Genomic DNA, 24,475 nt, shown 5'->3' with positions numbered 1-24,475 from the left:
AAAAGTAGGCAGAATAATATAATGAACCTTCATGTGCTCATCATCAGCCTAAATAATTGTTAACTCCTGGCCAACACTGTTTCATCTGTATCCAACCCACATCTGTCTCCCTGCCTCTGCATTAGTTTCAAATCAAACCTATTTCATGGATAAACACATCAGTATTCATCCCTAATACATAAAAAAAAAAAAACCTCTTTAAAAATTCACACTGCCACTATTACACTTAAAAATATTAATAATTCCAATAGCAGCAAGTAACCAGTGGCTATTCAAATTTTCAGTTGTCTCATAAATATACAAGGTTTTGTTAGTTTGTTTGCTTTGATGTGTTTTTCCTTTGCAACTTATTTGTGGAAGAAACCAGGCTATTTGTCCTGTAGGGTTTCCTATAGTCTGGATTTTTCTTATTAGACCCCCATGTTGGTATTTAACATGTTGCTCTGTCCTCTGTAATTCTTATAAACTGGTACTCAGATCCAGAAGCCAGATCAATTTGTATAGGGAAAGAAAAATATACGCTTAATGCAGCATTAACAAATGGTAACCAATAAGCTTTTATAAAGTATCATCATGAACTCATAAATGTATCAGTTAATGTTTTTATTGGTATTCAAATTGTCTCATCACTGGCCAAAGGGAGTCTCTTCATGTATGTTCTTGGGCCCTTTTGATATGACCTTGTAGTCTTTGATGACCTCCCTGTAATATGGTGTAACAAGAAATTCTAGGTTTAGCTTTATCTTGTATAATTCCTACTGCAGAACTGGATAAGCTATCCAAGGAATCCTGCTTCCTTTTGTGAGAATTGGTATTTTGAGACTGTAATTTGGGCACTAGGGTTACATACGGCTACTGGGTTGATCATTGCTTCCAGGGCTTTTCAGTGGAATAAGGTAGCAGGTAGTTTTTTTGTTTTGTTTTTTTTTAAGATAAAATATATCAAGAGTTCTTCCAAAACCTTCCAATTCAAAATCAAGTTAATCAAGAGAATGAGAAGACAAGCCACTGAATGTGAAAGACGTATTTGCAAAAGACATATCTGATAAAGGACTGTCACCTACAATATATAAAGAATGCTTAAAACAATAAGAAAATGAACAACCCAATTAAAAAATGGTCAAAAGACCTGAACAAGACACATCACCAAAGAAGACACACAGATGGCAAATAAGCATATGAAAAGACGCTCAACATCATATGTCACTAGGGAATCATGAATTAAACAACGAGATACCACTGCACATTGATTAGAATGGCCAAAAATTGAAACACTGACAACACCAAATGCTGACAAGGATATGGAGCAACAGGAATGCTCACCATGGCTGGTGGGAATGCAGTACATAGTACAGCCACTCTGGAAGATGGCTTGGCGGTTTCTTACAAAACTACAGTCTTATGATCCAGCAATCACACTCCTTGATATTTACCCAAAGGAACTGAAAACTTATTTCCACACAAACACCTGCACACTGACGTTTATAGCAGCTTTATTCATAATTGCCAACACTTGGAAGCAAGTAAGATGTGCCTCAGTAAGTGAATTGATAAATAAACTGAAAATGGATTATTCAGCACTAAAAAGAGATGAGCTATCAAGCCATGAAAAGACATGGAGGAAACTTAAATACATATTACTAAGTGAAAGAAGCCAATCTGAACAGGCTACATACCATATGATTCCAACTACACGACATTCTGGAAAAGGAAAACTATGGAGGTAGAAATAAGATCAGAGGTTGCCAGGGGTTCTTGGTTGGAGGGAGGGATGAATAGGGGGAGCACAGAGGATTTTTAGAGCAGTGATAACTACTCTGTATGATACTGTAATAGTGGACACATGTCATTAAGCATTTGTTAAAACCCAAAGAATATACAGCACCAAGAATGAACCCTAATGTAAACTCTGTAGATTTTGGGTGACAATGATGTGTCATTGCAGGTTCTTCAATGGTAACAAGTGTACCACTCTGGTGCAGGATGTTGATAGCAGGGGAAACTAGGGGTTGGATGTGGGGAAGGAGGTATATGGAAACTCTGTACTTTGTGCTCAATTTTACTGTGAACCTAAAACTGCTCTAGAAAAATAAGCCTATTTTTAAAAAAACCAAGTTAACATGGTTTTTTGTTTGTTTGCTTTTGTTTTTGCGGTACGCGGGCCTCTCACTGTTGTGGCCTCTCCCATTGCAGAGCAATAGGCTCCGGACGCGCAGGCTCAGCGGCCATGGCTCACGGGCCCAGCCGCTCCGCGGCATGTGGGATCTTCCCGGACCGGGGCACGAACCCGTGTCCCCTGCATCGGCAGGCGGACTCTCAACCACTGCGCCACCAGGGAAGCCCTAACGTGGTTTTAATTAACTTCTTTTATTTTATATCTGCATCTCCTTTCACCTATGTTGAGAATCGGAGTCTCAACAACACTGGAAATGATAAAATATCACGTAAGTACTCATTTACTTTATCTGACAATACACACACAACAATCTCTGAATGACAATACTGATACCATCGCCAATTATATACGGGTACACTTGAAGGGTTTTCTTGTTTTGCTGTTGTTTTTTGCAGTTCTTTTTTTGTCCTTAGGGTATATACCATTAAGGATATAACGTTCAAATTACTGAGTTTTAAATTTTAGGTTCTTTGTTTCTTGTTATTTTCAATTTTCAAGGATTGCTTTTTTAAAGAAAATTAACTTTGCCTTATAATATTTAAGTAATTGCACGGAGTCAAATCTACAAATACACTATACTCAAAGCAGTCTTGCTCCTATCCCCGTCCCCTCTACCTTATTTCCCTTCCTTCCTCTCTAAGGTTTTATGATTTATTCTTCAATTTAAAAAAACATAAAATACGCAAAAAAAAAAAACAAAAAAAAACACATAAAATGCAAATATTAACATCAAAATATGCTAGAAGCCCTCGCATTCAAAGCGAATGGAGGAACAGAGCACAAAGACCACTGGTTTTGTAGTTAGAAGACATAGTATCCAGTTACTGTTTGTTATACTACTACTTGGTTTTTTTTTTGTTTTTAAAAAAAATATTTATTTATTTATTTGGCTGCCCCGGGTCTTAGTTGCGGCACACAGGATCTTCGTTGCCACATGCGGGATCTTTAGCTGCGGCATGTGAGATCTTTTAGTTGCAGCTTGTGAACTCTCAGTTACAACATGTGGGATCTAGTTCCCTGACCAGGGATCGAACCCGGGCCCCCTGCACTGGAAGTGCAGAGTCTTAGCCACTGGACCACCAGGGAAGTCCTTGTACTACTTGTTAAGTTGACCTTGGGCACTGTCTAATTTTTCAGAGCTTCAATACCTTTTATATATTATGAGGAAAATAATAAATATCTACCTTATACACTTGCTGTGAGGATCAGATGAGACACGAAAAAATTTTAAAGGTACAATTGTTGGAGGAAAGGTTTCTGAAGATCAGTCCAAAATAATTCTGTTTATAATAAAATCTCTTTCACTCTTAGGTACAAAGTAGGCAGGAATAATTTTTAAACTATTCCCTTATTAAGAAAGGACCCTCGAAAAGATACATGCATTCCACTGTTCATAGCAGCGTTATTTACAAAAGCCAAGACATGGAAGCAACCTAAGTGTCCATCAACAGATGAATGGATAAAGAAGATGTGGTACGTATATACAATGGAATATTACTCAGCCATAAGAAAGAATGAAATAATGCCATTTGCAGCAGCATGGATGGACCTAGAGATTATCATATGTCGTGAAGTCAGACAGAGAAAGACAAATATCATATATCACATGTGGAATCTAAAAAATTATACAAATAAACTTATTTACAAAACAGAAATAGACTCACAGACATAGAAAACAAACTTGTGGTTATTAAAGGGGAAACAGAGGAGGGAGGGATAAATTAGGAGTTTGGGATTAGCAGATACAAACTACTATATATAAAATAAACAATGAGGTCCTACTGTATTACACAGGGACTATATTCAATATCTTAGTATCTTGTAATAAACCATAATGGAAAAGAATCTGAAAGGCAATATATATAGATAGATATTTTATATATATATATATATATATATATATATATATATATATATATATATAACTGAATCACTTTGCTGTACACCAGAAACTAGCACACATTGTAAATCAACTATACTTCAATTAAAATAAAAGAAAGAAAAAAGAAAGGACCCTCAAGAAGTAGGGGGAGAGAAGCTGAACTCAGAGGCTCCCCATATTCTCCCAGAAGAAGTACCAACGGGTCCCGGGAAGTGTTATGTGGAGGCCTGCCTGGGCCTTAGAGTCTGGGTCACCGATGGTTAAGTGGCTGGACTTCTGGATCTCTAGGGGAGAATGAGGCCGACAATACCCGGCAAGAACCAGGCCTGCCTACATCTCCAGCTTCTCTCCTACCACCCTGCCTTCCTCTCTGTCTCCAGCAAACCAGCCTTCCTCAGTTCCTCCAAGGGTTCAAGCTCCTTCTTCCCTTAGTACCTCCACATGTGAGTCCCTTTACATGAAGGCTCTTGCGCCAAATGATCATCTGGCCAACTCCTACTTTTCCATCCAGTCTTTGCTTAAATGTTACTTTCTCAGAGAGGCCTTCCCTAACCTCCCAGACCGAGACAGATCCCCCTATCACTCTTACAGCTCCCTATATTTTCCTAAAAGGCAATTATCAGGGTTTGGTATTACTACATACTACTACATATGTAGTAATGTGACTGCTTGACCGTCTTTCTCCCACAAGATAAAAAGTTCTGTGATGGTCAGCAAATGCTTTGCTTATTTCTTTCTTCTTTATTTTTGGCTGTGCCACGGAGCTTGTGGGATCTTAGTTCCCCAACCAGGGACTGAACTCAGGCCACCGCAGTGAAAGCACCAAGTCCTAACCACTGGACTGCCAGGGAATTCCCTGCTTTGCTTATTTCTTCATTCCCAGTTCCTAGTACCATGTCTGGTGTAGAGTAGGTGCTCAATGAGTATCTGTTGAATGAATGAATGAATGAATGAGTGAATGAAAAGTTTAATGCATCATATATAAAACTGATGAGCTAGATCCTGAATACTGGGGAAAAGGGAAGGATCAAATTGTTAAATATGGGGAAAAAATCTGTATTCCAGAGTCTTCTCATAAGGCGGGCAGTATTTCATTCTCCTCTAACTTGATTTATAATTTAAATATATAATCATTTGTAGAATTTGTAGAATTCACTTCCCTCTCTCTATATAATGAGTTTTAATGATCAAAATATCCAGAAACGAGGCTTCCTTATGCCTGTCACAAAAACTGCTTTTTTCACTAGTGATGTAGCATAAGCCAAGAGTATTATGATAAAGCAAAAAATTTCAAAATAAAATACTATACCCTCCTAAAAATGCCAAGAAGACATGTGTCTGTGGGAGAAATGTGTCTGTGGAAGGGGGAATCTAGAGATAAAAAGAGACTTAAGAAATACATAAACCAAAAGCTATAATGATAATCTTTAAACACTACCTCATTTTATGTAGCCAGAAATATGAAAAGCTTGTTAGCATTTCTCTTCACTGGACATAATGAATAAAGTATGGCAGAAGAAGGACACACAATTTAAAAGAGAAGTTAAAACTTTATTTTTTTCTATCTAAAGCCTTCATTTTCCTATTTTCCTGCAAACAAACAAAAACATTCCATATTTCTTAGATTGAGAAAAATAGCATTTCTATCCATTTGAACTCAAAGTGAAAGAAGACCTTTTTTGAACTCTTTATACATTCTGATTAGCATCTATTAAAAAGTGTGATATACATGATCAAGCACCCAAAATTCACATACAGCCTTTACCACTGAAAGGAACCAGAGCTCCGCAAAGAAACATCTGATTCAGAACTGGGACAGAAAACGTACAAGATAAGCCCAGACATCTTACATATCAAAAAGCAAGGATGTTATCTATAAAAAGCCTTCAGAAGTCAACTTGAAGAGCCTCCTCTCACTAGTTAAAAATGGGACAATCTGAAGCATCAATAAAAATAATCACTGCAATGGTTTCACATATATCAAATATGTTAAAAATCCATGAGTTCATGATACTATTTTTAAACAAACTCATTGGTCTCCTTTGGATGATGCTAGAGAACCAACTTATTATTCTGAAAACTGGTAAGTAAAGGGAAAGAAATCAAGCATTTTTCCTGCCTTTCCTGAATGAAGTGTACCTCAGATTAACCACAGAGGTGATTATGGGAAAGTTTCTCCAGCTAATTAATGAAGACAAATGACAGAGTTAGAATATCACCATTTTGCAACATAGAATAACACAGCAAGGCACTGATCTTTAATACCTGTTAACATCACAGTAAGATGAGACAACAACTGCTTATTATGCCTCCTAATGGAAGTAAACACCACCTCCTATAAAGTATTCTTGCCAAACAAAAAGAACCTGAACTAGAACAAGCCTCTAGATATAACTACGAGTTTACATGAAATACTAGAGGAACATGTTAAGCACACCATGGGGATGCAATTAGCAAAATCCAGAAGGTGAGAAACTACTGGACACATGAGTTAATTTTTAGAAAAATTGTGGGGAAGAAGAGAGGGAACCCTACAGATAAAAAGACTTAGGAAACATTAACCAAATGGTACTTTGGTCCTCGTTTGGATCCTGATGCAAACAAATCAAATTTACAAAATCAGGGGAAAACTGAATACTGATTTTTTGATGTGATATTAAGGAATTATTAATTTTTTAGATGTGATAACTGCATTATGCTTATGCTTGTGTGTTTTTTTTAATGAGTCCTTAGCTTTTAGACATATACACCAGAATATTCACGAATGAAATACACATGAGAGGCTGCAGTCACCTGAAGGTCTATCTGGGGCTGGAGGAGCCCCTTACACAATGGCTCCCTCACATGGTGTCTGTTAGCTTGAGGCCTCAGTTCCTCTCCATGTGAACCTTCCCACAGGCTATTTACATGTCCTTCCAATATGGCAGGCTGCCTTCCCTCAGATGAGTGGTCTAAGAGAGCAAAGCAGAAACTGCAATGTCTCTTACGACCTAGCGCTGGAAATCACATACCATCACTGCTTCAATATCTCATTGGTTACACAGGCTAGCCCTATTCAATGTGAGAGAGGGTTACACAAAAGCATGAACTCAAGAGGATCCTCAGGGCCATCTTGGAGGCTGGCTACCACATTACCGCACATAAGCTCCAGGCTGTGGGTTTCAAAACCCTTCACCCTCCTACTGCACTCCAACCTCATTTCATTTCATTTCACCCTTTTTTGGTGGAATACACTCCAGCTTTACTGGCTTCCCTTCTGTTCCTCAGAAGTGAGGGGTTTGTATCCAGTTTAGAGAGCCTTTGTACTAGTTGTTCCCTCTGCCAGAAGTATTCTCGCCACTCATCATCTGATCAGTCAGATTTGACCATAGATGTCACCTGCTCAGAGAGGCCTTCCCTGGCCACCCAGTCTGAAGAAGTTGTCTATCCCAGAGTCCAATTTTAATTATTTGCAGAACACTTATCACTCTCTGATATTTTAGCACATCTGTCTCAGTGTTAAACTCTCCAGCACACTTAGTCATCACATTCAACATAACCTCAGCATCCAAATGGGTAACCCAGGCAAACACCTTGCCTCCCAGTTCTGTAAACTGCTCAGCTCCAAGGACCTTCTCCCTCCCTCTGCCTCAGCCACATCCTCCCACTGTCACACCAAACTCAATCCACTATTTGATCCTTCTAGTTCACTTGCTCAAGTGCCCCATGAAAATGACTCTTCAATTGCCATAAGACCTTCAATTCCTTTGACCCCATCTTCCCTCTCCCAACTTTTTCTCTTTATCTAGCTTAGATTTCATAGTTAAAAATTATAATCACTCCCTTGCAAGAACCCTCAATCCTCTTCCACGGTCTCTTTTTTTCAAACTCCGTAATTCCAGAACTCAAGAAACTGCCTTCTCCATACCAAGAATATTGATGAAAAAACATTCAACTAGGAAGACTACTTTCACCATAAATTCAAAGTCACTAAATGGGCACTCAATCTTAGCTGGCAATCCTACTAGATTTCACTAGTAAACTCGATTTCTAATTCCTCCCCTCTCCAACAAAGCTCTTTCTTACCCATTTTTCCCTCCTTTACAGCCTTCCCGTCTCTTTCAGCTAATGTCCTTGATTCTCCATTGAGAACCTAAACAAGCCTAAAACTAGAAATTTATCATCTTCTCATGACCAGTTGTATAAACCTATGTGAATCTATGCGCGTTTTCCCTTCTTTCCTCCGTTTCAACAGACGTGACCCTCCTCCTCCTATTGAAGAACAATCCCTCTGCTTACACTCCTGATCACCTCCCTTCTTCCCTACTCATAAACTCCAATCTCATAATTATCTCCTCTTTTCCCTCCAACTGTCACTCACTCTTTCCTGGATCATTCCCATCTATATAATAGATTTAAGCTCTAGTATGTCCCCTCTTAAGAAACAAACAAAAATTCTTCTTTGATCCCATACTCCCCTTCAGGTACAACTCCATTTCTCTACTCTTTTCACAGCCAAATTTTGTTAAAGTGGTTAAGTAAATAAATACTATCTGCACTTTCTCACCTCCCATTCATGTTCTGTTCAATCCATTCCAATATGACTTCTGCCTCCATCACAAGCAATATCTATCCCACCAATCCAATGAATAGTTTATGCCCTCATCCTACTAGGTCTCTCAGCAGCACTAAATTCTGTTAATCTTTCCCTCCTTCTCGAAATAATCTCTTGATTTCATTCAACCAATGATTACTGAACACTAGCCCTAGTCAGGCACTGTTCTAGGCATTGGCTAGGGATACAGGGCTTCTGTGGCATCTCACGTCCCTGGTTTTCCTTCTTTGTATTTTATGACTCTTACTTCTCATCTTCATCCTTCTCTGACCTATTCTCTAAATGTTAAGTAATTCAGAATTTAATACCAAGCCCCCTTTCCTTTATTCTCTCCTTAAATGGCAGCATCCATTCCCACGGCTTTAATTATTATCCTTACAGTGAAACCTTTCAAATTTCTATCTGCAGCATGGAACTTCCTTTGGAACTTTAGTTCTCCCATATTCACTTACTTACTTGACACTTCCACTTGGACTCCTTAAAGCATCTTAAACTTAATATAATCAATTTTGACTGTTTACTTTCCTCCCAAAACATTTGTTTTAGTAAATTTCAATAAATAACACAATATACAGCTCTCAAGCCATAAATCTTTATTCCTATCTCTCCCTCCTCTCCCACTTCTAATCCACCAACAAGTCCCACTTAGTCTATTTCCAAAATATTTCTCAAATGTGTTCCTTTTTCTGCTTCTCTCTTGCTATTATCATCTCTTGCCTACTGCAATAGCTTCAACTGGCATCTCTGCTCCCATCCTTGTCTCCTTCCAATCTTTTTGTTTTTCTTTTTCCGGTTCTTTTAGGTGGTAGGTTAGGTTGTTTATTTGAGATTTTTCTTGTTTTTGAAAAAGGCCTGTATCGCTATGAACTTCCCTCTAAGAACTGCTTTTGCTGCATCCCATAGATTTTGTATGGTTATGTTTTCCTCCAATCTTTTTGACAGACACATTTAAAAAAACAGTAAATTAGGTCAGCTTATTCCATACTTACAAGTCTTCAACAGCATCACACTGTAACAGGAATAAAATCTGAACTCCTCCTCTTGGTCTTCAAAATCCCAAGTGATATGGACTCTGCTTATCTGCTCACTATCATCAGCTCTCTCCATTTGTCCCTGCTCTAATACGCACTGACCTTTCAATTTCTTGACTATGCTAAGACTTGCTCTCCTATAACACGGTACATGCTACTCCCTGGTCAAACACCCTCTCCTCTAGCTGGCTCCTTCTCAATCTCCAGTCTCAGCTTAAATATAAACTCCCCAGACCACTTTATTCTTCATAGCACATAACATTTAATAATTACACATATTCATGTATTTACTTTAAAACTTATTTTGAAAATTTACAACCATAAACAAAGGTAGAGCAAATGGTAAAATGAGCCTACAGACTCTAGTATTTTTGTTTTATTTTTAAAGTACTTCCCCTATTATACTGTAAGCTCCAATAGATAGAGACAGTATCTTTTTCTCTTTTTCACCCAGGGCCTTACACAGTGCCTGGATCATGATAAATACACAACAAATTTCTTGTTGTAAATGAGAACGAAAGTTAAAGATGACTCTAAAGGCAACGACAGTGCCACTGAGAAGAGTGAAACAGGAGGGGAGAGTTTTGAGCTGGTAATTTATTCATCAGTCTACTCCCTGCCAGGTTCTGGGCTAAATATTGGGTTTCAGAGGTAAATAAGAGACAGTCTTAAACAAAGTGTAGTGGAGACAGATATAATAATAAGTAGTATTTATTCAGGGCCACCTATGTTCTGAATACTGGGTAAGCATTTCAGAAGTATTCTCTCATCTAGTCCTAAAACAACCCTATAAGGAAGGGACTATTATTATCCCCAAATTACACCTAAGGAAACCGAGGCTTATGAAGGTTAAATAACTGATAGCAGGTTTCAAAACTGGAAGTGGTAAAGTCAGGTTTAGAACTTAGGCTATTTAATTCTAAAACCAAGCTACTGGGACTTCCCTGGTGGCACAGTGGTTAAGAATCCGCCTGTCAATGTTGGGGACACGGGTTTGAGCCCTGGTCCGGGAAGATCTCACATGCCGCGGAGCAACTAAGCCCGTGCACCGCAACTACTGAGCCTGCGCTCTAGAGCCTGCGAACCACAACTACTGATCCCACATGCCACAACTACTGATGCCCGCGTGCCTAGAGCCTTTGCTCCGCGAGAAGCCACTGCAAAGAGAAGCCCCGGCACCGCAACCAAGAGTAGCCCCTGCTTGCCACAACTAGAGAAAGCCCGCGTGCAGCAATGAAGACCCAATGTAGCCAATAAATGAACAAATAACTTTTAAAAATAAATAAAAAAATAAAACCAAGCTACTAAACAGCACTACTTCCAGATATATACTATCGTATAGAGCGCTATGAAAAATCTTACAATAGAGGCATGCACAAGGCAAGATGGAAGAAAGCAGGGAACTCTGATGGTAGAGCAAAAAGCCTCCTCCAGAGGTGACTCCTGAGCAGAGCCTGAAAGTTTAAGCAGGAAATTGCCAGGTAATGCAGTGTGAGGAAGCAGTATGTAAGAAAAAGCATGCAGGCACTTAAAGGAGCACTGAATACCCAGGACACTTTGAAGGATTCTTCTGTTTTATTATTTTAAACTGAGTGCAATGAATTACAGAAGATGAACCAACGATGGATTTTGAAGGACAAATTAACCATGTTAGGAGAAGAGGGCAGGCAAAGGGAATGACTTGCACAAAGGCATGGCCATCGGATAAAGTAAGGAACACTTGGGGAAGTATACAGCCAGAGATGGAAGGAGTATATTACAGGTAAGTGGCAAGAGATGAGGCTGGTAGCTGGGGTACAGATGTGATCTTCAATGTCATTGTTTATTATTACAGGATTAAATAACTGGCTAACAAAAATGCTTCAAAGTCATAGTTACTAAAACAGCATGGTCCTCACAGAGGAATATATTCCCAAATAGAACAAAGAAACAGACCTATGTACATGTATATTGGAATGTGGTGTATGATAAAGACGGCATTCCAGATCAGTGGAGAAAGGATAAATCATTTAATAAATGCCATGGAGACAACTGGTTATCCATTTGGGAAAAAAAATCATGTAAACCCCTTCCTTCATATATAAGAAAATAAAATTCATTTAGATTTGGGATTAAATAATAAAACCATAAAATTCTTTTTAAAACAAAATAATATTTTATGGAATAGAATATAAATTCTATACACATTTCTCAATTAAAACAGGAAACTTCAAAGGAACTTTGTTCTGGTGGCAGACTAATGTGGCTTGCTTACCCCAATGAAGGTTATCAAGTTCACTCTGTTGCAAAAGACCCAAAGCACTGGTCCAAAGCAGTCAGAACCACCTGGGGAGCTTTGCAAAAACTCCCTAGAAACATACCAGAGCTTCTAGGCTTAGGGAGAGGCTTAAAAGAGAGATCTTCCTTTGATAAAAGTTTTCATTTAAAAGGAACACACTGATTTTCAATAGCAGTTAATCAGTGATTAATCATAAATAACTTCATTAAGAGACTGGAAAAGTCCTTTAATGAAAAGTCTTCAAGTAGTAAAGTAGTATGGACACTTCATGAGAGAAGTTTCCACTTACTACACCTGACCCTTGAACAATGCAGGGGGTTAATCTGCAAATAATTTATAGTGGACCCTCCATGTCCACGGATTCATCCACCTGCAGATCAGGTAGTACTGCAGTATTTACTATTGAAAAATATCCATGTATAAGTGGACCATGCCGTTCAAAGGTCGACTGTATATCTAAACTTTACCTTTAGCCTGACAAAGTGTCTTTTTAAAGCATTAAAAAAAGCCACATATACCTTGTGACCCAGCAATTCTCCTTACAGAAATTTAGCTAATTAACTATGCAAAGCCAGATGTACAAACACATTACAATGGTATCGATAATAATTATAAATTGGGAATAAGCTAGAATCAGTATGGGAAATTATTACATATCCATATAATAGAATATAGCCATTAAAAATGAAGTCTATTTATTGACATGGAAAGATGTTCACAATACATATTGAATGGACAGAGCAGATCTCAATGCAACACATATTGTATTACTCACTTTGTGAAAAAAGTATATATGAAACTCATCACCAAAATGTAAACAGTGGTTATCTCAGTGTAGTGGGATTACAGTGGTAACAGGCAATGTGTATTTTCTGAATTTGTCTACAATAAATATTTATTATTTGTATAATAAAAATATTCTTTTTTTTTAGCTATTTATGTTCAATGCCCATCATACAAAGTAAAAGCAATGAAGACTTCTTGCAGCCTGGCAAATGCCAGATACTGAATCACAGTATTTTCAAAACTGAAAATATCTAATGGTTATTCTAAAAAAAGGTATGCAGGGTAAAGGTTAGCAGACTGTTACTTTCTTAACAGACTGGAATAGAAAGTCTCTAGCATATAAGTGGTATAAAAGGAGTGGCTTAGTCTCCTGTTGGAAAGGAATTTATTTCCTTGACCTAACCTCTTGACTGGGTTCAATAAGGTCAGCAACTGAAACTGTTTAGTATTTCACTTAACTCTCAAAAACTATGTATGTTCAGCAAAATGTCTGAGTAACTAGTAGGCAGACTGGGAAGAGCATTTCATTTGGAGGAGGAAGACATGGGTTCTAGAAATTGCCACATAGTAGCTGTGTGGTACCGAACTATCCACTTAGTTATTTAACTTCTCTGAAATGCAATCCAATCACCTGGAGACTGACAATGATGATAATCCTAGACTCCTCTCCCACAGGGAGCCTGCAGTGGGAACTGAATGGGATCACCTTCCTGTGTAAACCACCCAGTGAATACTTGGGGAATGGGGAATGAGTACACCATATACGGTGTTTCACACATATAAATCTATAGGAATGCTACAAAATATCCCAACAATCTTTGTTATAATAACCACTAGAACTACACAATACAGATTCATATATAAAAACCAGGAGTCCACAACTCTTCATGCTTCTAAATACACATCAAGGATGTAATGGAGTCCTGGGGAGAAGGCTACTCCACTTCTCTTGGTTTCTTCCACCTCTCCTTTCCACTCCTTTCCTCTCCTGACCCTTGGCCTTCAGGAACAAGTAGAAAGGGAAGGGCTGGTTCTCCCAGTATGACTCAAGTCAATGAAAGGGCTTCCTCTTCCCAAATATCTCAATCAAAGACCACATTCTGAAGATAAAGGTATTCACCTCTCTTCTTTTTTTTTTTTTTAACATCTTTATTGGGGTATAACTGCTTTACAATGGTGTGTTAGTTTCTGCTTTATAACAAAGTGAATCAGTTATACATATACATATGTTCCCATATCTCTTCCCTCTTGCGTCTCCGTCCCTCCCACCCTCCCTATCCCACCCCTCCAGGCGGTCACAAAGCACCCAACCGATATCCCTGTGCCATGCGGCTGCTTCCCACTAGCTATCTACCTTACGTTTGTTAGTGTATATATGTCCATGCCTCTCTCTCGCCCTGTCACAGCTCACCCTTCCCCCTCCCCATATCCTCAAGTCCGTTCTCCAGTAGGTCTGTGTCTTTATTCCTGTCTTATCCCTAGGTTCCTCATGACATTTTTTTTCTTAAATTCCATATATATGTGTTAGCATACGGTATTTGTCTTTCTCTTTCTGACTTACTTCACTCTGTATGACAGACTCTAGGTCTATCCACCTCATTACAAATAGCTCAATTTCGTTTCTTTTTATGGCTGAGTAATATTCCATTGTATATATCACCTCTCTTCTTGATATGTGATGGTAGAATGTCACCACCGCAAATTCAAAATTTCACTTCCTCGAATACGCATTTCTTCAGTAAGTAATCTCCCAAATGGATAGGCTCCCTAGGCTCTCTCCACCTTCGTGATATTTTGTTTGGCACTCCTCACATAGTGCTTATCACAGCCACCCTTTGTTATAAATATCTGTATAGATCTGACCTCCTCATTACCTCACAAGTGCCAGGGGACTATCTTGGAGTGCTTGTGCGGCTTAGTATATTATATATAATACTATACGTCATAAATACTCAAGAAAAATTTATTGCATGAATGGGTGATGACAACTTAGAAATGCAATGTCACCATAAGAGGTTGAAACTTGAGTCAAAATAATTGGAATAGCAGAAACTGAGAAAATATACAATTTCACCTCAATCCGTTCATTTAGTAAATAGTGGGTTGGCCAAAAAGTTCCTTCGCTTTTTAAGTAAAAATAAAAGACACATTTTTCATTTTCCCAAGAACTTTACTGAACAACATATTCACCGTTTTGTTCCACTACCTTCTGCCATTTTTCAAGAAATTACATAATTCCATCTTCCCAAATCTTTTTATCTTTTTGAGCAAAGAACTGTTCCAGGTGCCTTTTACAGTCTTCCAGGGAATTGAAATTTTTTCCATTAAGAGAATTTTGTAAAGACTGAAATAAATGGAAATCTGAAGGCACAAAGTCTGGTGAATACGGTGAATGAATCAGAACTTCCCAGCCAAGCTGTAACAGTTTTTGCCTGGTCATCAAAGAAATATGAGATTTGTGTTATCCTGATGGAAGATTACGCGCTTTCTGTTGACTAATTCCGGATGCTTTTCATCGAGTGCTGCTTTCAGTTGGTGTAACTGGGAGCAATACTTGTTGGAATTAATCGTTTAGTTTTCCAGAAGGAGCTCATTATAGAGGACTTCCTTCCAGTCCCACCACATACACATCATCACCTTCTTTGGATGAAGACGGGCCTTTGGTGTGCTTGTTGGTGGTTCATTTTGCTTGCCCCATGATCTCTTCCGTTCCACATTATTGTACAGTATCCACTTTTCATCGCCCATCACAGTTTGCTTCAAAAACAGAACGTTTCTGTTACGTTTAAGTAGAGAATCGCATGTGGAAATACGGTCAAGGTTTTTTTCGCTCAACTTATGTGCAACCCAAACATCCAAGCAATTAACATAACCAAGCTGGTGCAAATGATTTTTAACGCTTGATTTGGATATTTTGAGTATGTCAGCTATCTCCCCCATGGTATAATGTTGACTATCCTCAATTAATGTCTCAATCTGATTGCTATCAACTTCAACTGGTCTACCCGACAGTGGGGCATCGTCCAGTGAGAAACCTCCAGCACAAAACTTCGCAAATCACGTTTAACACATTCCATCAGTCACAGCACCTTCTCCATACACTGCACAAATCCTTTTTTTGTGTTTCAGTCACATTTTTACCTTTCTTGAAATAATAAAACATAATATGCCGAAAATGTTGCTTTTTTCTTCCATCGTCAATATTAAAATGGCTACACAAAAATTCACCAATTTTGATTTTTTTTTAATGTACCCTGATATGACAGCTGTCACAATACAATCTAACAAAATTGTTTCGACTGAAGTTAAAAGACAGCTAAGCACTACTAGAGCCATCTTATGGAAAAAACTGAACAAACTTCTTGGCCAACCCAATATTTAATAAGCATCTACTTATGCTTGATACAGCCCAAGGTATGCCATGGTGAACAAGACCCATTCTCTGTCCTCAAGGAGTTTATAATCCTATTAACACTCGATTGTATTTTTTTACTTTTTGATATAATTTTAGACTTGCAGAAGAGTTGCAAAGGTAGTGTAGAGTTCTCATATCACTTTCACACAGCTTTCCCTAATGTTAACACTTTATATAACCATGATACACAACTAGGAAATTCACATTGCTACAATACATTAACTACAGACTTTAATCTGATTTCCCCAGTTTCTGCACTAATGTCCTTTTTCTGTCCCTCATTACACTTAGCTGTCATGTCTCCCTCTCCTCTAAATTATATTCTTAATAGCTTTTTATCCTGGTTATAGTAACATATTTTCTGAAAAGTTAAAAAAAAAAGATGAAGAAAAAGAAAGAATAAAATATCTGATAATTCCCTTACGAAATGATAAACACTCCTACCATCTATAACCTACTAGTCTTTTTTTCCATGTGTGTACACACATAATTTTACATTTCTTAAACCTAAGAATCTATATAGCCTTTTGCATCTTCTCTTCTCTTACCATTTTATCAGAAACATTTTCCCTTGTTTTTAAGAAGTCTTTAAAAATACTATTTTAATGACAGTATAGATTCCACTGATAATGAATCATAATTAACCATTTCCCTGTTGTTGGACAGGTAAGTTATTTCCCATTTTCTACTACTATAAATAACAGTACAGCGAATATCCTTGAAATATGAAAAACACAATAATATATATTGTGATGGATAGGCACAGGGTTAGTGATGCAGCCAGGAGAAACATCTAACCTAGCTTTGAGGAGCAGAAAATCAGAAAATACTTGTTGGAGGAGATATATCTGAGAGATGGGTTCTGAAGAGTGAGTGTTTTCCTTCATTCATTAGTATTCAAACAAACAACATTTACTGAGTGCCTGTTACACCCAGTTATTATACTAGGATCCAGAGATACAAAAGGGACTATGGCTCTGCAGGGGGAGCTCACTGTCTAGTCAGAGAGGCAGACACTGAAATAGAAAAAGCACAACAGAATGAGGTAAATGCTATGATCACAGTGCTGTTTATGAACAGAGTGCTCTGAGAGTACAGAGAATGCATTTTAAGAATCAATTATAAAAGTAGGCACGAAGAGTTATATCTGAGTTGATAATAAAACATATGAAAGGTTTTAGTGAAGTATGATCTTAATGTACGCCAACAATATGAAGGAGTTCCTTAGAACGGGTAAATTATTAATAGGATGCAAAGTATCCAGATGGAGAGAAGTAATAGTTCTATCACATTCGGTACTGGTGAAACAACAGCTAGAGCACCATGCTCATTTCTGAGAACTCTTGTTTTTTTAATCAACTTTATTGAGATATGTCCACACTGAAATGTACCCTCTTAAGTATACATTTTGATGAAATCTGACGAGTTTATACACCCATGTGCCACCACCACCATCAAGATATAGACACAGAACACTTCCATCATCCCCCAAATTTCCTTGTGCTTCATCCCAGTCAATCCCCCTCACCCCACATCTAGCCCAAAGGAGCCAATGATTTCCCTTCTGTCACTAAAGATTTATCTTTTTTAGAGTTTCATATAAATGGAATCATATTGTATGGACCTTATTTGCTTCTTTCATCTCTGCATGTTTTTGAGATTCTGCCATGTTGCTGTGCATATCAGTAGCCCATTCCTTTCTATTGTGTGAACATCGTATTTGTAAGACCACGGATAGACTGAAAAAAATCTGGTTAATGCTGAAAGGAAGGGCATATGAAGAAACTTTCATGTGGAGAACAGGCTTGTTCTGGGTTATTCCAGAAGGCAAGACAAAAACTCATGGCTGCTCACAGAGGCAATAAGGCATTTAAATGAAAGTAGCATGACTGACAAGGATGCTGTTGAAGGGATTCTAAGTTCAGCAAGAGTCTGGTCTTGATATCGTTAATGTTTCTTCCAACCATGAAGGGCCATGATTCTGTAATTCTCATAAATGAGAAAAACCTTATGCCATTATTAACTACTAATAGCATACATTTTTTCAAAGCTAAATTAGCTATTCTGTCAGTCCTAGAGGCAGTACAGCACATAGCTTCAAATGTTATAGATGGGAGTTGGGAGGGGAATGTTTAAAATCAGACAGATTTAAGTCTAAGTAAGTCTCTATTCTGCTACTTACCTGTGTGCCCAGAACTTACCCTCTCTATGTCATAGTTTCTTCATTTGAAAATTGAAATAATGATGAATATGCTTGCCCCAAACCAAAAGCTGAATAAATCTTGTTGTTATTCCCTAGGGAATGGGATAGAGAATATATGAGATTTCACAGGTAAGGGGAACTAGGAAAGTCCAAGGTATTAAGGGACTGTCTAGAGTGGGGACAGTAAACTGAACCACGGGTCAAATCCTGTCATGGCCTGGTTTTGCATGACCCATTAGCTCTTTTTTTAACCTTTTACATTTTTAAAAGGTTGTAAAAGAAAACAAAGGAGAATATGTGACATAGATCTTATGTGACCCAGAAAGCCTAAAATATTGACTATTTGACCTTTACAGAAAAAGTTGGCCAAACCCCAGGTCTAGAGCAGACAGGGCTCAACGTGGCTGCTGGTGAGTTATATGGCTTTAGAGAGGCAAACATAAAGACTGTCCATCTGGTTAAAGGAGCGCAGCAGGAAGAATTCCTTAAATATGTCTGGGCCCTGAGTTCCTTATCTATAAATTGAAGATAAAAAACGGTATCTCTCAACTTCTGCTTCAGGCCATAATTAAGCAATTAGTACCATACCTGCCCTCCTATTAAAAACAACTAGAAAATTGGGCAAAATATACGAAACAATGGTTTCTGTCATTGAACAACAGTTAGCACTGTGATATCTGATGGAAGGGAACCGAAGAAGTGAGTCCTATGAAGGCTCTAGCTTTCTGCTTGGAGGCACTTTCCAGACTGTGGCAATGGGAGAAAGAATGCAAGCAGAGCACAGTGGGCTAAATGACTGGGTCTCCTTGAGTCTTCCGCTGAATGTGAAATTCTGTAAGGCCAGGCAAAGACAAACTATTAGAGAAAACCCAACAATTAGGGAGCTTAAAACTGAACAATACCCAGAATTGATACCCAGATGGGAGACATATGGGTTTCAATCAGCCAGAGTGGAGAAACTTCAATGAATACTCCAAGCATGCAGCAGAGACCCTTAGTAGAGGGCTAAACTCGGAAGCCTAGAATAAAGGCAACTCTAGATCAGGGGTCCCCAACCCCCAGGCCACAGACCGGTACAGGTCCATGGCATGTTAGTAACCAGGCCACACAGCAGGAGGTGAGCGGCGGGTGAGAGAGCGAGGGAAGCTTCATCTGCCGCTCCCCATCGCTCCCCATCACTTGCATCACTGCCTGAACCATCCCTCCTCCCCACCCCCATCCGTGGAAAAATCGTCTTCCACGAAACCAGTCCCCGGTGCCAAAAAAGGCTGGGGACCGCTGTGCTAGATCCACCCTAAGAGATTAAAAACTAACCCAGAAAGAATCATCTGACCCACAAGTGATTTAACTGCTTGCCAAAATAAAACTTAACCCTCTTTTAAGAAAGACAACAAAATCAAGATACCAAGTGATGTAACATTCACAACATACAGCATCCAAAAAAAAAACAAAATTACTATACATGCAAAGAGGCAGGAAAATGTGACCCATAACTAGGAGAAAAAATATCAGTTAACAGAAACAGACTCAGAAATGACCAAAATGATAGAACTAGCAGGTAAGGATTTTAAAACAGTTACTATAAATGTGTTCAAGAACTTAAAGAAAAGCATCAACAAAATAAGAAATGAAAGATGAAAAAAATCAAACATAACTTCTAGAGACGAAAAGAAAAATTCATTGGCTAAGCTGAAGAGCACAACAGACACAACAGAAAAGAAGATTTATTAACTAAAAAAAAATGAGCAAAGCCCCAGTGACCTGTAGGACAATATGTAGTCTAACTTATGGGCAATTTCAGACCGAAAAAGTATGTGGGGCGAGGAAGAAAAAATAAGAAATAATGGCTAAAACTTTCCCTAATTTGTTGAAATATCTAAGCCCAGAGATCTAAGAATCCCAAGAAAAGCATTCCAGGACACAGTGTCATCATCAAATTGCTGAAAACCAGTGAGAGAAAATCTTATAAAGCAGTCAGAGAAAAAAGGCAAATTACACACAGGTGAACAAAGCTAAGAATGACACCTGACTTCCTATTAGAAATAATACAAGATGACAACAGAACAGCATCTTCAAGTACAGAAAGATAGAAACTGGCCATCTAAAATTAGACAGTCAGCAAAAATAGCCTTCAAAAATGAAGGAGAAATAGAGATTTTTCAACAAACAAAAGAGGACAGAATTCATTGCCATCAGATCTTTTCTACAAGAAATGCTGAAACCTTTCAGGCTAAAGAAAATTAATACAAATGAGACCTCAGATTTAAACAAAAGAATGAAGGGCACTGGAATTGGCAAATATGTGGGTAAATGTAAAAGACTTTTCTTTTTTCAGATATTTAAAATTTCACTAAAAGCAAAAATGGTAACAATGAATTGTGGGGTTAATAACATATGGAGGAGTAAAAGGTATGATAACAACAGCCTAAAGATGTAAGAGGAAAATAAAAGTGTACTTTATAAAGTTTTTACACAATCAATGAAGTGCCATGTTATTTTAAGGCAGCTAGTACTAGTTAAAGATGCATATTTTAAACTCTAGAGCAACAACAATAAGAAGAATCCAACAGAAGAAATAAAATAGTAAAACAGTAAACAAAAGAAATAAAATAGTAAAAAAGTAATAACCAGGAAAAGGGGCAAATGACAGACTTAATCCAACCATTTTGAAAATGACATAAGTGTAAATGAGCTAAACACTTCAATTAAAAAGCAAAGATGGTAAGATTGGATTTGAAAACAAAACAAAACAAAACACAAGACCTATCTGCTGTCTAAAAGAAACTCATTTTTAAAAAAGGACAAAGGTTAAAAATTAAAAGATGGAAAAAGATATACCATGCAAACACTAGTCATAAGAAAGCTGGAGTGAAGATATTAATATTATACAATATAGACTTCAAGACAAGAAATATTACCAGAGATAAAAGAGACATTTTAAATTATAAAGGGCCCAATTCACCAAGAAGACATAACAATCCTAAACGTGTATATACCTAATTAAAGAGGTTCAAAATACATGAAGTAAAAATGAACAGAACTGAAAGGGAAAATAGACAAATCCATACTTACAGGTGAATATTTCAACACTCCTCTCAGAAATCAATATAAAAAGTAGAAAGAAAATCAGTAAGGATATTTAAGATTGAACAACACTATCAACCAACTTGACTTAACTGACATTAATAGCATACTACACCCAAGGACAGTAGAACATGTATTTTTTTCAGATACACATAGAACATTCACTAAAGAAGACTATCACAAGTCTCAACAAATCTCAAAGGACTGAAATCATATAATATGTGCTCTGTGACCACGATATAATTTTTAATCAGAAATCAGTAACAAAAAAATCCAGAAATACGTTGAAAGTAAGAAACAAATTTATATGTAACACATGGGTCAAATAAGTATCACAAAGCAAATTACAAAATATTTTGAAAATGATATATAAAAATGTGTGAGATATAGTTATGGGATATAGCTAAGTAGTGCTAGGAGGGAAATTTATAGTGTTAAATGCTTCTACTAGAAAACAAGAAAGGTTTCAAATCAATGACCGGTTTCCATCCCTAAGAAGCTAGAAGAAGAGCAAATTAAATCTAAAGCAGGTAATATGAAATAATAAAGACTGGAAATCAACCACCACAACAGTAATAACAACAAAAACCCCAGGAAAACAACAGAGAAAATCTATGATATTCAAAGCTACTTCTTTGGAAAGATCAATAAAATTGTTAAACTTGTAGCTAAAGAATAAAAGAAAGAAAACACAAATTACTAATATCAGAAAGAAAGGAAGGGACATTACTACAAATCCTACAGGCATTAAAATAATAATAAAAGAATGTATGAACAGCTTTATGGCAATACCTAAACAATTCTGATGAAACAGGCAATTCCTTGAAATACATAAATTACCAAAACAAGACAAAACTAGAAAATCCAAATAGCTTAATTATGCACATAAAATTTAGAATCTGCATTAGCTACAAAGCATACTCCTAATATATCTTTATACCTTTTTTGAAATTCATAATAACAACTACATTACCATGTTTAAATGTACTGGTTTCATATACTCTAAAGTTTCTCCATATTTATATCCTTTATTTACTCTTAAATTATTAGCTTGACTTATTTCCTATCAGAGAGGGCAATTCTATTACTCTTCTAAGCTCTACTTAACTGCTTAAAATAATCAGCTCTATTTTTAAATTTGACTTTTTTTATTCTTTAATCTGCTAATTGGCTTTTTACAACTTGAGACTATTTTCCTTGCCTGACTTTATAGCAAACTTTTGCTTATTATTTTATGTTAGTCCTACTTAATAGTTTTATTTCTGCTACATTTTATAGTCATTTCCCTTCATCAACCAGCATTTTTTCCTTCAATTAATGACTAGAGGCTCTTGTAAATGTCACAGACCCCAGTTCCCATTCCCTCCAAAATCACACTAAAAGGAAAGAGGCAACTTACACTCCATGAGCCAAAGCTTTGCCAAAAAGTACTTAGAAATCTCTAGTCTGGCTCCCACAATTCACAGTCACATCACAGTAGCTCCTGTTCAATGCAGAGTGTTGAATCCTAGCAAAGCTCCAGCAAAAGAGGACAAAAACTAAGGGAGTCCTTGACCTTAACAAAAACAGCAGTCTATATGTACTTGGCAAAAACAAGGAGTCTGAGGCTCTAAACTGGCAAACAAGCAACCTAGAACACCAATGACTATTTTTTTTCCTCCTGTCCCATATATATGGTGCCAAGCACAAAAACTGGAAAAAACCCAGACTCTGTGTGTATGTGAATGTGAGGCGGCAGGGGTGGGATGGGTAGGATGAGGGAAGTACCACTTAGGGATCTGCACCAAGCAACTTCAAACTGAATGACCTTAAGTTGAATTTCAGCCAGTACTTATTAGGTACGTCCTCATTTACAAGGGTATACATCTAACAGCCTCATCATGACTTGGGAAAAGTAGTTCTCAATTTTTTTTTCTAACAATCTCTGGACAGTCCCCTGGAATGTCCCAGCAATTTTTATCTCGTTACTATAAGGCCAATTTTTGACATGGTTAGTACTCAATAAATGCTTGTTGAACTAAACAGTAAAACAATCTGGATTCCATATAAAACAAAAATTGACACTTTCCCCAGAAGGACATTCATGTTTAGATGTATTGTGCTCTTACATTTATCATGGATTTAAGAACATAAACAATTTCAGTAATGTTCTTGGTAATAATTGCTAGGACCGTCTGCATCTCACTGCCCATATGCTTACCTTGAGAACTACTGACTTGGCCAATGAGCCAACACCCTACTTCTTAAACGTAAGTGTTCCTTGAAAGTGCACACTGTCAAATATATGCATGCTTTTTGACTTTTAAAAAAAAATTATATTTTGCTAAGCAAATCAATAAGTCATTGAATTTTTACTCCTATGTGTGGATAATACTCAGACATTTGCAATTTGGAACAATTAATATTTAAAACATGTGTCTAACATTTCAAAACTATGCAGTTTGAACAAATACCTCTAGAAATAAAATTTACACAGGCCAACTAGAACCGAAAACCACAGTTTAGCATACAATGAACACAAAATCAGTCCAAGTTGGGTTATAATACCTAATCAGAATTTCCCAAACCGTCCCCTGGAAAGTCTGAACTAAAAAAAAAAAAAAAAAATTTAAAAAGGATCCAAACCCCTAGAAGAGGTACAAAACAAATGGTTAAAAGCTGATTGGGTGAAGGGTGCTGTAGGGCAGGGGAAAGCGTCTACTTTTAATTTATCCTTCTGTACCATTTGGATTTTTGTTTTACTATAAGCATGTATTCCTTTCAGAAAGATTTATTTTTTAAGCTACCACATTAGCTGATAGTAGGAAAGGTTGGTCCTCAGAGAACATGCTGTTCCTTCTGAAACCTTACTGTGCGTGAGACAGGATATGTATTACGTGAAGTACTGCACATTTTAAATCTCTTTTCCTTACTATTTATTACCACAAAGCACTCCGAAAGGAGAATGGAGACGAGAACGATGAGATTCTCAACATAAAGCCAGTGAAGTGGAGGAAGTGTCATGTGACAGTGACAGCTGCCTAAGG

General features: G+C 37.4%; 1 protein-coding gene across 3 annotated transcripts in view; it reads right to left on the bottom strand.

The window, feature by feature from the left end:
- The window catches only part of TNRC6B (trinucleotide repeat containing adaptor 6B), a 250,895-nt gene that overhangs the window by 204,013 nt on the left and 22,407 nt on the right, over positions 1-24,475 (bottom strand). For 2 of the 3 annotated variants that reach the window (XM_082849695.1, XM_082849697.1), the window contains exon 1: positions 18,364-18,457. The exons of the other annotated variant lie outside the window; for it this stretch is intronic. The gene's annotated coding sequence lies outside the window, so the exon portion shown is untranslated. Of the gene's footprint in view, positions 1-18,363; positions 18,458-24,475 lie in introns of those variants that run through there. 3 annotated transcript variants of the gene reach the window in all.

This window comes from Leucopleurus acutus, assembly GCF_964270905.1.
Source record: "Leucopleurus acutus genome assembly, chromosome: 11".
Taxonomy (NCBI): Eukaryota; Metazoa; Chordata; class Mammalia; order Artiodactyla; family Delphinidae; genus Leucopleurus; species Leucopleurus acutus.
The sequence above is the reverse complement of the archived record's forward strand: the minus strand, read 5'-3'. Positions and strand labels throughout refer to the sequence as shown.